At 39.8% G+C, this 14,865-nt stretch overlaps 1 pseudogene; it reads left to right on the forward strand.

Annotated features, from left to right (window-relative positions):
- Positions 1-2,533: 2,533 nt before the first annotated feature.
- LOC139474108 (uncharacterized) lies at positions 2,534-13,354 on the forward strand (annotated as a pseudogene).
- The last annotated feature ends 1,511 nt before the right edge of the window (positions 13,355-14,865 follow it).

Genomic DNA, 14,865 nt, shown 5'->3' on the forward strand with positions numbered 1-14,865 from the left:
ATCCACACAGCGTAGTAACGTCAGAGTAAGAACTAATTTGAAAATCATTTGCTGGCATATGTTTGAAATATAGTTTGGCATATATATATTGTATGATAAATCAACAGTGAGGTGTTTCTGAAGGGAGAGTCTACTAGCCCCTGGACCAGGGCCATATAGTGGTTACAAGGAAGGACATCCACGCACCTGCATTCATAGTATCAGGGACTACTGCCCAAATGCTGTCCTGTGGTAGATGTTAAAGCAACGTGTGTTATAATATGTCGTCTCTGAAACTGCTATAAGGATATATCACTGCAAACACGAATTAAAACGTCGTTGTTTCCGTATATGGTCAATGGACGGAAAAACGACTACAAATTAATTGGTGAGCGTCCAGAAAGTGTCCGGAAAAGCGTCGAGATCCTAGAAGGCATATTGCGTTGTCGCATTGTTGCCCTTACGAAAACAAGCATTTGACGTATTGTCGTTTGTTGCACTTTAAACATTATTTTGTTATTTACCAAAGGGCAACAATACCGTAACGCAACATTTTTCAAGGTCAAAATATGTCGCGTTGTTGCACAGTGCCCCATCAAAAATGTGTAAACGCCACGACGTGACAATGCGACATTATTTGAAAACCCGAACTCGCTCACTCGCTCAAATCGATGAATTCGCTGTGCAGAATTCGCCCACCAGAATCCTATGATCGAAAGATTCGAATTTCCGGTTCGTGCTGATTATGTTTCTGACATCACTTCCGACTTTCCTCCCACATCAAACTGACAAGTAGTAACATACTCACTCACTCATGATATCCCCTCTTGACGAAACCATGCTTAGATAGCTTGGTAAATTAGGAACATGATTGTTTTGCGATTGATATATTTGAATCATTTATTAATCCTAGGGATGTCACTATTCAGCACTTCATCGATGAATCGCAAATATTATCAAACCATACGATACGCAATACACACTCAACTGTATCAATTTATATCTTAATCAAGTATAGTTTTACGCATGGGGCTATTCGTCCATACACAGTTTATTAATTCCGGGTGCGCATCTGAGGTATTTCAGGTTGTTTGTTATTATATTTAAAAATAAAACAAATTATTTATTTTGCCACTCCAGCTTTAGCTAAAATAAGTTTTTGATAAAAAAAAGTCATTTTTATTTCGAATAGGAGACCAGATATTCAAGGAAGTTTCAAGCCTTCTTAATAGTGTTAGTAGCCTATGAAATATTTAAAATTTCGTAAAATTGACACGAATTATGGTCACGATACGTATGGTATCATGAACAAAGTATCGCGTTAAGTATCATATCGGGAGGAAGTCAATCCTACTTCATACAACCGATCGCGACGACCCTTTAACTCACAGACTTAGCTCCTTTGTGGACGAATGAATGCACATTTGTAATTGTTGTTACTGAGTTTGATCCTGTGCGTGTTAGTCTATTAATCATACATCATGTTAATTTTGTTATTTTTTCAAAATGAGTCGTGACTCATGAAAGCGCAACAATGCGAAATTTTGTTGAAATGTCGCTATGTCGCATTGTCGCTCTTTGTTAAAATATTAAAATATTCAGTCATTATAACAATCACGGCAACGTGACATTCAGGTGAAATGTCGCATTGTCACACTTTGTTAAAATATGAAAATATGCAGTAATTATTACAAGCGCGACAATGCGCATCGATACCATCTTCACTTTTGGGACAACATTCTGACACCCCTTGTTCACCCATTTGCAAGGTGTGTGGGTCGACGCTTTGTTTTTCAGGACGATATCGCCGTGCTTACCGTGCTCAGATCGTCAATGTTCACCTCCAGCAGCGCAACATCCATAAAATGAACCAAGACCCTTCCCCAATTGAACAAGTCTGGGCCTTGATAGAGAAACATGTGCGATAGGGAGACGACTCCCTCAAAACGCCATTGGGAGATTCATACGAAGTACGCCGCGTCGTGTGAATGAATGTTTGACAAATCCTGGCGGTAGTACGTACTACTGATCGAAACACGTCAATTATGAAATTTCCCATCTTACCCCAATCGTCCTTCAAGATCGTTGGCGGTCATCTGCTGTCGTACTTCACTACCGGCTGTAATGTGTTCCTAATTCGTTCATTATAATCAAGGGGCGGTCGGGTAGCCTAGTGGTTAAAGCGTTCGCTCGTCACGCCGAAGACCTGGGTTCGATTCCCGATATAGGTACAATGTGTGAAGCCCATTTCTGGTGTCCCCCGTCTGGAATATTGCTAAAAGCGGCGAAAATCCAAAACTCACTCACTCATTATAATCAGGAAGTTTTTACTCGGAACTAATATATCTTATTTTAGGAATGTGAAGTTTTTCCCGAGCATCCGCTATAGTTTTCTTAAGAGTTTATGTAAATGTAAATCCCTTTATCAGTGTCGGACGATCTATGATAACGTAATAGGTTGCATAAGCACATACACTATCAGCAGGTTGAAGAAGAAGGCCGTGAACGCGTCTACTAATGCATACATTATATTATATCAGTAGACGCTGACAACATGGCAGCAGGTTCGTGGACCGCACTTGTTTGTTTCCTATGTACGGTCCCTATCCAGGGGCTGGCAGACTTCCCCTTCAGAAACACCTCACTGCCCTGGAGGGACAGGGTGGATGATCTGGTCAGTCGTCTCTCCGTAGATGAGATCCAGCATCAGATGGCGAGGGGTGGAGCAGTTAATGATGGCACCCCTCCTATCCCCCGACTGGGTATCGAGCCATACGTTTGGAACACGGAATGTCTGAGAGGTGATGTGTCGTCAGGCAACGCTACAGGATTTCCCCAGGCTCTGGGTCTTGCTGCCTCCTTTAGGTACATGTGATGTCTTTTTAACAAACAAAAGCATTATTTTGGATGATTTTTTAAGTGTTTTTTTATCTATTTATCAGACAATTGTACCTGTAACGGGTATATCTATTACTCGTAGTGGTTACAGATTAACATGACATGCTGACGGTGGTGCAATACCCTTTTAGTCTACACTTGGTTTCATCACGATTTTTTAGCAATCGGTTTCTATAATTTACCACTCATTTGCTTTTTAGGCATATCTGTTTCAGGAGATATTCGAGGCGTCTATGGCGTTGACGTTGGAAGATACCCGCAAACAACTTACAAAACATGTCCATACATGTACATATGTCGACCTCGACAATTAGTGTGTGGGTGTTTCCGCCCTGTCAGGAGTCTTCAATCGTTTTCATAAGTCTCAATACCACAATAATGAATTCCCTTCATGTAGATTAATACGTCCTGAGACTCTTTGAAAACACATATTCGGTTCTTTGTAATAATTTGGTAAAATGGCAACACAAATCACTGTAGGTTGGTCTGGGTATTTAGGTATGCAATAATGTGTCGCCCGGTTTCGAATCATTTGATGTGTTTGGAGGTAGACTTAAACACAAAAACACTTAATTCTGATTTAGAGTTTAAGCTGATTATGCGATTTCGTTGTGTTTCAGTAAGTCTTATCTGCACAAAAAACAAACATGTCTCTGTGGTATGTGGATTCTGTGTCATAAGATAAGCGTCTGACACTTGCTAATTCTAGGAAAATAGATAAGGTGAAAGCGTTGTAACCTTAAATAGATGCCATGCTCTGTTAACCTCAAAATATAAAGTACAGGATCTTACATGTAAATTGAGAAGGGATTTCTTCTCTCATTTTAAATCCGGCACTGTCGTATCTGTAAATTATTCATAAGATCCAGACAAGACCTTGTGGCACTGTCGTATATGTAAATTATTCATAAGATCTAGACAAATCCTTGTGGTAATTTGTTTTAATAATTGGTTGTCTAAAATATTCTAAGCCAGTCTGAGTCCCCTCGAGCTCGTTCTTCTAAACGTGTCCTTTACCCAAAACCTCAGTGTTCATACTACCAGTATGACTGCCACTTGTACTTAATTTCTGAAACGGATGATGACTCTTTTGGTAAAAGGGATAAAGTTGTTTCTCAGCGTCTTGCTTCTTCAATGTTTCAGCCCAAGTTTGGTGTTCCAAATAGGGGAGGCAACTGGGGTAGAAGTCAGGGCTAAGTACAACAACTACAGTAGAAGTGGCCTCCATGGGGAACACATGGGAGTAAGCTGCTTCAGTCCTGTCATCAACATTGTCAGGGACCCCAGGTGGGGCAGAAGTCAGGTGAGTGGTAAACGTGGGATTCGTTTTATTTTGTATACGTTTGAACGTTTTTCGTAATAAGATCATTTAGACCCCACTCACATGTGACTAATGTTCCACGAAGAAAGTATAACTATGTGAGTTTAAGACACTGACAACTCGTGTACTGGGAATCGTGATAATCGAACATGTGTGTCAACGGAATATTGTCAAGGAGACCTTACCGATAAGGTAAGTGTAGTGGTTGGTACAGAGATCATATATCACTGTATCGTCGGCTACAAGTTTTTAAGATAAAGAAGGCTGACACAATTATGATCTTCTGTAAATATGGAGGTATACTTTCCCAGGTGAACGGGGAAAAATACTTTGTCATTTCTGCTAAAAAAACACACAATCCTGCCATAATGATGGAATTGTTAAAGTGTAGAAAAACATCATAAGCTTATTAGATAAACATGAATTAATACATTCTCTTGAATATGCCACACCCGATGTACAAGGCTTTCAAAATATAATCAAAACACAGTACATTGTGGAATTTGTACAGGTACAATTCAGAATCAATATGAATTTGGAAGTGGCGATTCAAAACTAAATAATCAGTAAAACATGGCAATGATTATTTCCACTGACTCGACGCTATTTTCTTAGTGGGTTACATATCGACTTCAACCCTTCTATACAGATCTTACAGGTTGCACGGTAGTCGTAATAATTTCGTATGCATAATCTAATCAGTGTTCCATATGCTTTTAATTCAAATTTGCATTTCCATCTAATATCCAAAGCTTCTAACTATATATCAAATGATGTGATCGATGTTCCAATCACAGATAGTTTTGAGAATTAAGGTTGATTTATATGCCGCTTCACTTGCGGCAACAAGTTTCACAGTGAATATTTGTACACTTGTAATTATTTAATGAAATACGTCTCATAATTTAAATCATTTGCATGTATCTTACAATCTAACATGCCATGAAGAGATATTTAACTTTTCAATGTATTTATTTCCAATTAATACCACTGTAACCTTATATTGGCGGGAGTGGCCAATGATATAACAACGCAGTTATTCGAAATGAATTATTGTGAAACTCCTATATCAAACCAGTGTTGTCTTCCTTAACACAAAGAGTATAATGAAAGGCAGAATAAATAACGCAGGGTTATGCATATCGTGTGCCCATAATGAGTCAAGATGGAATCCCTTGATGCTATTGTGATTTTGATATTTTTGGAACAAAGCCTATTCATTCAGTCATTCATTGCAACAACAGGAAACATATGGAGAAGACCCTTTTCTGAGCGGTGTTCTCGCAGCTAGCTTCGTCCAGGGTCTACAGGGCAACGACACGCGCTATGTGCGCGCAAACGCTGGATGTAAACACTTCGCAGCTTATGATGGGCCAGAGAATATACCCATTTCAAGGATGAAGTTCGATGCCAAGGTAAACAAGCCACAGGTAGCATGAGAGTCTGTATCACATTCCCGTGGAGAAGATTTTGCGGTGTAAATTAACACATGCCCAATTCAAGTCACTAATTTGGTTTGAGCCCTCATTAAAATAGATATCCAGTTCTGCAGCTTCCTATCTACAGTACATTTTACTTGTACGACCAGGTTAGCGAGCGTGACCTTCGAACGACCTTCCTGCCTGCCTTCAGAGCCTGTGTAAAGGCTGGAACATACAGTATCATGTGCAGCTACAATAGGTAAGTCAACCAGGAATATTCAGTCATCTGAGGTGCAATATGTAGGTCAGGATGGAACATACAGAGGCATGTGTAGCTACAATAGGTAAGTGAAGAAGGAACATACAGAGGCATGTGTAGCTTCAATGGGTAAGCGAAGAAGGAACATACAGTGGCATGTATAGCTATAATAGGTGAGTCAAGAAGGAACATACAGTGGCATGTGTAGCTACAATAGGTGAGTCAAGAAGGAACATACAGCGGCATGTGTAGCTACAATAGGTAAGTGAAGAAGGACATACAGAGGCATGTGTAGCTATAATAGGTAAGTGAAGAAAGAACACAGAGAGGCATGTGTAGCTATAATAGGTATGTGAAGAAGGAACATACAGAGGCATGTGTAGCAATAATAGGTAAGTGAAGAAGGAACATACAGTGGCATGTGTAGCTATAATAGGTAAGTGAAGAAGGAACATACAGAGGCATGTGTAGCTACAATAGGTAAGTGAAGAATGAACATACAGAGGCATGTGTAGCTACAATGGGTAAGTGAAGAAGGAACATACAGAGGCATGGGTAGCTACAATAGGTAAGTGAAGACGGAACATACAGAGGCATGTGTAGCTACAATAGGTAAGTGAAGAAGGAACATACAGAGGCATGTGTAGCTTCAATGGGTAAGCGAAGAAGGAACATACAGCGGCATGTGTAGCTATAATAGGTAAGTCAAAAAGGAGCATAGCTATGTTTTCGTACAATGTACTAGTACCGAATGTATTCGCGTTAATCTAATGACCAGAAAGGAAAAGAGGAGACAAGTTTACTTCTTTACCATGTATTGAAACTCTGAACACAAGAGAAGAGAAAAATGAGCCATTTCCTGAATTCGACACTTTTATGGTATGCAGGAATCGTAGAATTCTTTATCAATTTTCGCGGTGATGGTGATACGACTGCAGTTATACCATACATTCTGGTAATATGTCCATGCCATTCACAAAGCATAAACGGCGTACCGACGTGTGCCAGTAAGCAGCTCTTGAACGACATTCTGCGAGAGGAGTGGGGTTTCAAAGGTTACGTCGTGAGCGACGGGGGCGCCATAGAGAACATTCTACGTGGTCACCACTACGCCGATAACTATGTGGACATCGCCTCCGACTGTGTGAACGCTGGATGCAACTTGGAATTGAATCAAAGAACAGAGCAAAACCTAACATACTTCTCAATAGGTAATACCATAGAAACATCATTACAATACTTAATATGTATATTGTGTATGGAAAATTGTAAATCGTGTGCACACATCAAGGATTGCATTTCTATAGAAAGACTCACAGTCACAAAGACTAGTTGGCCGTAGTTAAAAATAACGCATACTAAGAGCAATTATTCCAATTATTCCTGCGTGGTAGTTTTAATATGGCACGTTTTATTTTACAATGACCCTTGCTCACGCTGGTACATTTTTCTTTTGACAAATTATACATTTTATATTTTATGTGATATTAAGCCTTCCATATTGTTTTACTTGCTACACAATCATAAATTTGTGAGAGAAAAGATTTCCCGATTTGATTGTCGAGTATCTTAAAGAGTGTCCGATGTTATCAAATAGCTCCTTCAACTAACTATCTTATTATCATATCGAATTATAACATATGTAATACTTTTAGTCGATGCAATAAATCAAGGCAAGCTTACAGAGGAGAAAGTCAGAGAAAGCGTCAAACCCTTGTTCTACACCCGAATGAGGTTGGGCGAGTTTGATCCTCCTGAAATGAACCCCTATTCCAAACTTGACCTCTCTGTGATTGAAAGCGAGGCTCACCAGATGCTTGCAATCGAGGCAGCCATGAAGACCTTTGTTTTACTGAAGAACGAAGGACACATGTTGCCGCTGAAGAAAGACACCTTCGACAGGATTGCTGTGAGTATAACAAAAGTTATTTTATATTTTGTTGACAATCTACATGAAGGAACAATTATACCATGATTTTGGAAAATACTCGATTTAATTGGTCAATGAATTCGAAACACATTTACCGCCTCTGATTGAAGCCGATAATATATATAATGATATATATTCTTCTAAATCATTGTTGGTCTGTTAATGTAGAGTTGCGGTTACTTCACATTTCACAGTATGTGTAACAATGTTTTTTGGGGCAGTAAAAACGATGGAAATCGACAGTGTATTACAGGTTTTAGCTTGAGATAGCTTGAAATCTTGGTCTACCGAGAATTCAAAGAGCGTTATACGATTCTTGCTCAGAAGCTGTTTCATGGTAACAACATTCAATGCCTCAGTAAAGATATCGAAAAGTATTATAGTGGACATGTGGACGACATTTCCAAATTTGACGCCTCAGTGACAAGAACGATTAAATGACAAGAGAGACTTTCCCTTTATGTCGAGCAATATTCCAACAGCTCCAATCCTTGGTGGTACAACGGAGCATGCTCTTTCTACCAAGATTTCAAAAAGCGTCATACGACTCTTCCTCAGAAGCTATGTCATCAATGTTGCAACATTCATGGCTTCAGTAAAGCTTTTAAAACGTTTAATGGTAGTAGGACGACATTTCCAAATTTGGCCTATCAGAAACAGCAATGATGTCCTATGCAATATGTTCCCGTGTTAAGGTGAACAATTGGCTTGCCTTTGCATGTGTTTGTCACGGATACTACCGGTGGGGCAGGATACGCTCATCACTTCGGGAACACCTGCTATCATTACTATTTGTTAGTGATTCATGAACACATGCTCATGAACCGTAGTCGGAATCGACATTGCTATTGGCAGATATTTCTTATGAACATGGAAAGGGGTTTGTCGCTTTTATTAATCTGACTGTTATGTCATATCGTTTGCGTCACAATAAACGATGTGACGTCATAATAATGACTTACGGAACTAAACTGAACCCAGCAAGGTTTATATGAACCTTATTCACCTTAATGGTGTCCACTTCATGTTGGCTAAACATGCAGATGTGCTACATACTTTCAATCCCCGTCTTGTATGTGGGTAAAGCTACATGATGTAGTCTATTGTCGGTTTCCTTAGTTCAGGTCGACAACACAGCTCAAATCACGGGACCCACCCAATGACCATCTTCATTCAATCCACAAATTTTGAAAATGCTGATTCAGGACATATTATGTTTAATTGTAAAGGGCAAAACACCAGACTTGCGATTTACTAAATGCAAATAGAAATGCATTATAGAAGCATCAACACACCATCCATAATCACGAGACATCTCTGCTAGAAGCTGAGTCCATTCTGATTCCGCTGGTAACATATTTCTTCCTAGATTGTTGGACCCATGGCCAATAATTCTGAGCTGTTGTTTGGGAACTATGCACCTGAGACATTCCACACCTTTGTAAAAACTCCTCTGCAAGGACTAGCTAAACTGGGGCAATCTGTCAACTACGCAGCCGGCTGTGACGACAACTTTTGTAAACATTATGACAACGCATCAATCAAGAAGGCAGTTGCCATGACAGAAGTTATCTTTGTATGTCTTGGAACAGGTAATTCGGATAACCATAAATCCAACACATTTGGCAAGGTTAAAGCTACGCATACGATGGCACTGACCAAGACAATTTGTTTCTTTTTTAAATAGTCTCACACATGTTAAAAACTTAAAGATTTACGTCGTTATTTCAGACTTAAGGCGACAAAATCGTACTCGTTTACTTTACAAGAAGAGGGCCAGTGGGGTAGCCTTGAGGTTAAAGCGTTAGCTCGTCACGCCGAAGACCAAGCCTCGACTCCCCACATGGGTCACCCGCGTGATATTGCTGGAATATTGCTACAAGCGGTGTAAACCCATACTCACTCACACACTCAGAAGTGGAATACGAGGACTGGTCAAAAAGGTTCTAACCCTAACAAACAAAACCAACAATTGTACAAGTGTTCTTAATTTTCTTTTCAACATAATCTCCCTGCTTTTCAATACACTTCTCATATCGAAAGTCAAGCTTTTCAACAGGAAGATATTTTCTGAAGCCCCTCTAAAAACCCATTCACGGCAGCTTTGAAGTCATCGTTGTCGTTAGCGCTTTCCCCGAAGGTGTTCTTTCAGTTTATGAAACAGGTGGAAATCACTTGGTGCCAGGTCTGGCGAGTATAGAAAATGAAGAACCTCTTCCAACCCACATTGTCTCACGGCAACCTTTGCAAGTCGAGAGGTGTGAGAAGTGGCATTATCATGATGTAGTAGAACTCCAGCAGGCAGCATTTCTCACTGCTTTTCTTTGTTAGAATTTCTCAGGCGACGAAGCAAATAAGCAAAGTAGTCACCGGTAATCGTCTTTTGACTTTCTAAGTGATCAACAAGAATCACACCCTTTGCATCCCAGAATACAGGGGCCATAACTTTCTTCACTGATCTTGAAGACTTGAACTTCTTTGGTGCCGGAAAAGGGGAATAGTGCCATTCCACTGATTGACATTTTGACTCGAGATCATAGTGGCAGACCCATGTTTCATCACATGAATATCGTTTTGAATTTGACGAAATCCTCCTCAAATAGCTCTAAATTTTCTCTGGCAATATATCAGTTCTTTTCCCCTTAAGATCAGAATTTAGAAACGTTGGTATCCAACGAGCAGATATCTTATTCATCTGTTAATGTTCATGAATAATAGTTTCAATTGATCCATGGCTTAATTAGGCATGTGTCTTCCTCAAGTTCAGCAATGGTAATACGTCTATCTGACAGTACAAGTTTGCCTATTTCCTTGTTTGAATCTTCAATGATGGAAGTTGAGGGACGTCCAGACCAAGGATCATCATCAAAGCTTGTTCTCCAAGCCTTAAACATAGCGCCGAACGGTTTAAGTGGAACAGCTAGGGCTCTCATCCCCATACACTTGTGACATGCGGTCATTAACTGGCTGTCACTGATTTACAAATGGCCTCAACAGACCAAATACAATGGCAATAAACTACTCAAACAATGTACAACAGTTTTGTTTTGGCCCATATATAGTTGAAAGTCAGTAAGGCTTAGACCGTTTTGACCAGCCCTCGTATATCCATCATTTAGTTTGTATCCACTCCTGTCAACTTGTCCTTATGCGTATTTCAGGGCGGACGATTGAATCCGAGGGCAACGATCGCTATGACATCAACCTCCCCGGTTATCAACTTCAGTTGCTTTGAGACGTCGCTGCCTACAGTCAGTAAACTACAACACTCAAATTGTTGTTTCATAACGCAAGATCTATGCTGTTTTTTCCAATGTGACCTCATTTTAAAACACAACCGAGAGTCCGGTAGATAATATTTCCAAATTTCAACTATTGCAGTTATTGCGAAGCAAGTATTTCACATGTTGTGAGTTTTAGATGGCTTATGTTCTCCTGTCTACAGGAAATGAGACCCCTGTAGTTCTCCTACTGTTTAATGCTGGTGCCCTCAATGTGACTTGGGCTGATGAAAGCTCCGACATCGCCGCCATATTGGAATGTTTCTTCCCAGCACAGGCAACGGGGGAGGCTTTGAGACGTGTGATCATTAACGAAGGCCCAAGTTCGAATCCTGCTGGTAGAATGCCTGCTACATGGCCCGCCACAGAGGATCAGGTTAATATATTGTGGATATTTGTGTTTTCTTGTCAAATAACATGTTTAGCTCACCTGTCCTGCAAAGTTGATATTCTGGCGCAGTAACGAGTAGAAATGTTAACCTTGCAGATCACGAACCGCTTGAATTATCATGAACGTTTACAATAGTCAAATTATTTTTTGAATTTGTTTTCCTAGATCTTTAATATTACCGAATATTCAATGGAAGGGAGGACGTATCGGTATTTCAAGGGAGATCCTCTGTACCCTTACGGCTACGGGTTGTCGTACACTCAGTTTAAATACGCCCTCCTGGAGAATCCCACTACAATCCAAGCGGGACAAGATCTTCACGGCATGGTCACTGTCGGCAACACCGGGAATATTGATGGAGATGAGGTTGGTTTTACTCGTGGACCTCAGATTCAGTGCTTAACTTTGTACATATTGCCCAACCAATAAGCTACTTATTTGACTAATGGATAAATGTTTTAGTTCATTTTAAGTATCCCCCAAAGCATAAACAAAATATACAAACATTATTTTCCAATAAGTATGTTCACATGATATATTTTGTCCAGGTTATACAAGTCTACATACAGTGGATGAATGCAACCCAACCAACTCCACAGTTGCAACTGGCCTGGTTCGACCGAGTCACGATCCCTGGCAATGGCGACGTCAACATTAATTTCACCGTCTCTGCCGAAAGTATGGCAGTGTGGGTGGACAACAAAGGCTGGGCAGTGGAGGAGGGTAAGTGGCACATTCTCACTATGAGGCATTTTCTATCCAGTGTGAATAATATTTTGTTCGATTATTTATAAAAGAATGAGAGTCTTAATATTTTTGTGAACATTATGAACGGGTTAGAATTGGTCTTAATGTACCTACATGTATTTTTGTACTACGTGGATAGCTCGGTTAGGCTCAATGACTACGCTGTCATCGCTGCTCATAACATCAGTCACTGGTTTATCTGGTCGAGACACGAGTATATTCATACCGACGTCGTTTTGCTTGAATGCGGCGTTAAAGAACAAACAAAAATCAAACGATACATGCTCAACAGAAACAAAGGTGACATAATGCTGCTTCATTTATGGTAGCAGTGCCCTGAAATGCCCGTCAGACCATGTATGTATATAGATACATGCAGGTAGTCTACAAACTAACTTAAGATGGCACGGTAACAGAGCCCTCAGTACTACCTTAGGTTTCCATATACTCCTGCTTTTGGGAATAAATATTATTTTAATGCTCAAATCAACTGTAACGCCTTCATTAAAAATAGTAAATTCTCTTTTAATATATAACATGTTTGAAACTAATTTCTTTGCTAGTTAATCATAGTTACATTTGTCATCAAATTATTGACTTTCCTCTCGTCAGAAATGACTTTTCTCAAAATGGGAGACAAGGCTCGGGTCAATTGGCAAATCTATGCAGTTTTATACAGTTCATCAAAACATCCCTTGATACGGTCTGTCATAATGATCATCGTAATGTCATAGAGACAAAGTAGCCGTTTCCCAAATGTCACCAATTACAAAGTCACTGCTGACAATAACCATTATATACACATTCTAAATGGAAAAAAATACTTCTCAGTAATTTGACTCTGTTTGATTTCCAGGGGAGTTGATGCTTTATGTTGGAGGTCAACAGCCAAACCAGAAGAAGCAAATAAGTTCCAACGTGGTCTGCAACACATACAGGATCGTTGGATCCAAATTGTTAGGACGATATTAAAATGTTGTACACGGCATTGTACAGTTACTGTGTTGAACAGTGTGGTTATATGCTATTTCATATTACTATGGTTCATCTGTCATGAGAGATTAACAATACTAATATAAAAGAAAATGACTACTGACTAGGACATATAACAGAGAAATAACCATTCAATAAAGAGAGCTATTTGTTTCAAATGCAAAGACTTTTATTGTATAATAAATTATAGATTGAATTTATAGGTTACAGGTAGATATTGAGTGCTGGTTGACACGATTGTTCGTTGATAAGATATATAAGATTATCTGACATCCGAAGTGAATAATATACCAGTTACATGTACCTGTGAAATAATGAACTGGTCAAGATTTTATCTGGATCCATTGACGTCGATAGCAATATATCATGCAGCACGCAGTGGAATGGCAATTGTTTAAAAAACAACGTCTCCTATTAGAGGAGTTGTGTCTTATTTGCTAGAAAGTCAGTATCCTAAGCTTTCTGGTAGTTATTGTCTTCCTCCACTCTGCTTCTTTGATGAAATATCATAATGTTATCTGACCAGGAATCACTTGCTATTTTCTGTCATATCTTCACTCAGTTTCTTATATCATTCCTGAGGGTGCCAACCCCACATGCACTGCCTGATTGCGAGCCCTGGTAAGTAGTATACCGGATGCCGCAGTACAGGACGCTGGAGGCCAGGAATCTGATTATGTGATGCCAATATTTCAATGTTGAAATTTATTTTTCTCCAAGTTACATGTCACACTTTGGGCCTTTAAATTTATCATTGCTCGGGAGGAATGAGTGAGTGAGTTGGGTTTAACGCCGCTTTTAATAGTGTTCCAGTTATATCGCGGCGTGTCAGCTTAATGTGGGAGGAAAGCCCTGAGTGATGCAGGCCTCAGGCGTTTACCACTTCGGTGAAACCCACGAGCACGGGTATGGTGCTGGCAAACCTAGAAACATAATCGGGGCGAACCGGCATTCGAACCCGCAATCATAGGTTTCTGGCGTGCCCAAGGGACGCAACTCTGCACAGTGAATCGCGGCGACTTAGACGACTGGGCCACCCGTGCCCCCCTCGGGAGGAATGAACAATCAGTAGAACATGATATACATAACAATGAATGTGTGAGTTATGTTTATACATTCAGTGTTACCGAAAATTGAAAGTAAAAATACAAATAAACACACAAACCAACCACAAATACACATTCTTGTATTTACGTAAAGATTAGAGTTCTTGACATAACATACATATTCCACAATCACAAACAGCCAACAATGTAGGTGTAGACATAGCAACTACAATCACTATATATTCATTGATCTGTTAGATATCTTTTAAACCATGTCGAATCAGCAATCTTAAAACAGTTTTTCGCTTCTCTATATCTTGTCCTTGACACAGTATCTTCATTGTGCTCACCTCTACAGACATCCCTATATCAGTGTCAGGGAATACATATGGTAACATAGTTACATTGGTTTAACATGTGGGTAGTTTGAATCAGTATCCTTTGACACCATGGCAGCAGGTGTGTGGGCCTTGTATCCAATACGTGCAACAATACGATAATTCGTCAAATGCTGCTCTTCGTAATGGCAACAATGTCCCTTCTAAGATCTCGACGCTTTTCCGGACACTTTCTGGACGCTCACCAATTAATTTGTAGTC

The sequence above is a fragment of the Haliotis cracherodii genome, unplaced genomic scaffold (assembly GCF_022045235.1).
Source record: "Haliotis cracherodii isolate W230 unplaced genomic scaffold, xgHalCrac1.p SCAF_3, whole genome shotgun sequence".
NCBI lineage: Eukaryota > Metazoa > Mollusca > Gastropoda > Lepetellida > Haliotidae > Haliotis > Haliotis cracherodii.